The sequence below is a fragment of the Calliopsis andreniformis genome, unplaced genomic scaffold (assembly GCF_051401765.1).
Source record: "Calliopsis andreniformis isolate RMS-2024a unplaced genomic scaffold, iyCalAndr_principal scaffold0019, whole genome shotgun sequence".
NCBI lineage: Eukaryota > Metazoa > Arthropoda > Insecta > Hymenoptera > Andrenidae > Calliopsis > Calliopsis andreniformis.
The window spans coordinates 4,713,222-4,717,268 of NW_027480431.1; positions in this window are offsets into that span (position 1 = coordinate 4,713,222).

Genomic DNA, 4,047 nt, shown 5'->3' on the forward strand with positions numbered 1-4,047 from the left:
TCAGTCTATGGCGTTGCTCCACCAGTTCGAATAGTTAGGGACTTAAAGTTCAACGCCAGAAGCATAAAATACAATAAAAATACAACAGTTTTTCCATCGTATAACAGGAATAATTGCAACCAGTGTGAATGTAATGGACGTTTCTATGTTCCGCGCAACCTACGTTTCACTCTATGGCGTTGCTCCACCAGATCGAATAGTTACGGCCTAAGAAGTCAACGCCAGAAGCACCAAATACAAAATAAGTACTACAGTTTTTCCATCGTATTAAACGAATAATTGCAACCAGTGTGAAAGTAATGGTCTTTTCTACGTTCCGGGCAACCTACGCGTCACTCTAGGGCGTTGCTCCTCCACATCGAATAGGTACGGCCTTAGAATTCAAAGCCAGAAGCGTAAAATACAATATAAATACAACAGTTTTTCCATTGTATAGCATGGATCACCGCAACCAGTGCGAAGGTAATGATCATTTCGGCGTTTCGGGCATCCAAATCTTAACTCTGAGGCGTTGCAACACCAGATCGAAGAGTTAGGGCCTTAAAAGTCAACGCCAGAAGCATAAACTACAAAATAAATACAACAGCCTTTCCATCGTGTAAAACGAATAATTGCAACCTGTGTGAAGGTTATGGCCATTTCCACGTTCCGGGCAACCTAGGCTTCACTGTAGGATGTTGCACCACCACAACGAATAGCTACGGCCTTAGAAGTCAACGCCTGAAGCATAAAATACAATATAAATACAACAGTTTTTCCATCGTATAAAACGAATAATTGCAACCAGTATGAAAGTTATGGTCATTTCTACTTTCCGGGCAACCTAGGCTTCAGTCTAGGGCGTTGCTCCACCAGATGGAATAGTTGTGGCCTAAGAAGTCAAAGCCAGAAGCACCAAATACATAATAAATACAACAGTTTTTTCATCGTATAAAACGAATAATTGCAAGCAGTGTGAAAGTAATGGTCATTACTACGTTCCGGGCAACCTAGGCTTCAATCTAGGGCGTTGCTCCACCATATCGAATAGGCACGGCCTTAGAATTCAAAGCCAGAAGCGTAAAATACAATATAAATACAACAGTTTTTCCATCGTATAAAACGAATAATTGCAACCAGTATGAAAGTTATGGTCATTTCTACGTTCCGGGCAACCTACGTTTCACTCTATGGCGTTGCTCCACCAGATGGAATAGTTATGGCCTAAGAAGTCAAAGCCAGAAGCACCAAATACATAATAAATACAACAGTTTTTCCATCGTATAAAACGAATAATTGCAACCAGTGTGAAAGTAATGGTCATTTCTACGTTCCGGGCAACCTAGGCTTCAGTCTATGGCGTTGCTCCACCAGTTCGAATAGTTAGGGACTTAAAGTTCAACGCCAGAAGCATAAAATACAATAAAAATAAAACAGTTTTTCCATCGTATAACAGGAATAATTGCAACCAGTGTGAATGTAATGGACGTTTCTATGTTCCGGGCAACCTACGTTTCACTCTATGGCGTTGCTCCACCAGATCGAATAGTTACGGCCTAAGAAGTCAACGCCAGAAGCACCAAATACAAAATAAGTACTACAGTTTTTCCATCGTATTAAACGAATAATTGCAACCAGTGTGAAAGTAATGGTCTTTTCTACGTTCCGGGCAACCTACGCGTCACTCTAGGGCGTTGCTCCTCCACATCGAATAGGTACGGCCTTAGAATTCAAAGCCAGAAGCGTAAAATACAATATAAATACAACAGTTTTTCCATTGTATAGCATGGATCACCGCAACCAGTGCGAAGGTAATGATCATTTCGGCGTTTCGGGCATCCAAATCTTAACTCTGAGGCGTTGCAACACCAGATCGAAGAGTTAGGGCCTTAAAAGTCAACGCCAGAAGCATAAACTATAAAATAAATACAACAGCCTTTCCATCGTATAAAACGAATAATTGCAACCTGTGTGAAGGTTATGGCCATTTCCACGTTCCGGGCAACCTAGGCTTCACTGTAGGATGTTGCACCACCACATCGAATAGCTACGGCCTTAGAAGTCAACGCCTGAAGCATAAAATACAATATAAATACAACAGTTTTTCCATCGTATAAAACGAATAATTGCAACCAGTATGAAAGTTATGGTCATTTCTACTTTCCGGGCAACCTAGGCTTCACTCTAGGGCGTTGCTCCAACAGATTGAATAGTTAGGGGCTTAGAAGTCAACGCCCGATGCATAAAATGCAATAAAAATACAACAGTATTTCCATCGTATAACAGGATTAATTGCAACCTGTTTGAAAGTGATGGCCATTTCTACGGTCCGGGCAACCTAGGCTTCCCTCTATTGCGTTGCTCCACCAGATCGAATAGTTAGGGCCTTAGAAGTCAACGCCAGAATCATAAAATACAATATAAATACAACTATTTTTCCATTGTATAGCATGGATCACTGCAACCAGTGCGAAGGTAATGATCATTTCGGCGTTTCGGGCATCCAAATCTTAACTCTGAGGCGTTGCAACACCAGATCGAAGAGTTAGGGCCTTAAAAGTCAACGCCAGAAGCATAAACTACAAAATAAATACAACAGTCTTTCCATCGTATAAAACGAATAATTGCAACCTGTGTGAAGGTTATGGTCATTTCCACGTTCCGGGCAACCTAGGCTTCACTGTAGGATGTTGCACCACCACATCGAATAGCTACGGCCTTAGAAGTCAACGCCTGAAGCATAAAATACAATATAAATACAACTGTTTTTCCATCGTATAAAACGATTAATTGCAACCTGTTTGAAAGTGATGGCCATTTCTACGGTCCGGGCAACCTAGGCTTCCCTCTATTGCGTTGCTCCACCAGATCGAATAGTTAGGGCCTTAGAAGTCAACGCCAGAAGCATAAAATACAATATAAATACAACAGTTTTTCCAGCGTATGAAACGAATATTTGCAACCAGTATGAAAGTTATGGTCATTTCTACGATCCGGCCAAACTAGGCTTCACTCTAGTGCGTTATGCCACCAGATCGAATAGCTAGCGCCTGTGAAGTCAATGCCCGAAGCAAAAAATACAATAAAAATACACAATCTTTCCATAGTATAACAGGAATAATTGCAACCAGTGTGAAAGTAATGGGCATTTCTACGTTCCGTGCAACCTAGGCTTCACTCTAGGGCGTTGCTCCACCAGATCGAATAGTTAGGTCCTTAGATGTCAACGCCAGAAGCATAAAATACAATATAAATACAACAGTTTTTCCATCGTATAAAACGAATAATTGCAACCAGTATGAAAGTTATGGTCATTTCTACTTTCCGGGCAACCTAGGTTTCACCCTAGGGCGCTGCTCCAACAGATTGAGTAGTTAGGGCCTTAGAAGTCAACGCCCGAAGCATAAAATGCAATAAAAATACAACAGTTTTTCCACCGTATAACAGGATTAATTGCAACCAGTTTGAATGTGATGGTCATTTCTACGTTCCGGCCAACCTAGGCTTCCCTCTATTGCGTAGCTCCTCCAGATCGAATAGTTAGGGCCTTAGAAGTCAACGCCAGAAGCACAAAATACAATATATATACAACTGTTTTTCCATTGTATAGCATGGATCACTGCAACCAGTGCGAAGGTAATGATCATTTCGGCGTTTCGGGCATCCAAATCTTAACTCTGAGGCGTTGCTACACCAGATCGAAGAGTTAGGGCCTTAAAAGTCAACGCCAGAAGCATAAACTACAAAATAAATACAACAGCCTTTCCATCGTATAAAACGAATAATTGCAACCTGTGTGAAGGTTATGGTCATTTCCACGTTCCGGGCAACCTAGGCTTCACTGTAGGATGTTGCACCACCACATCGAATAGCTACGGCCTTAGAAGTCAACGCCTGAAGCATAAAATACAATATAAATACAACAGTTTTTCCATCGTATAAAACGAATAATTGCAACCAGTATGAAAGTTATGGTCATTTCTACTTTCCGGGCAACCTAGGCTTCACTCTAGGGCGTTGCTCCAACAGATTGAATAGTTAGGGGCTTAGAAGTCAACGCCCGAAGCA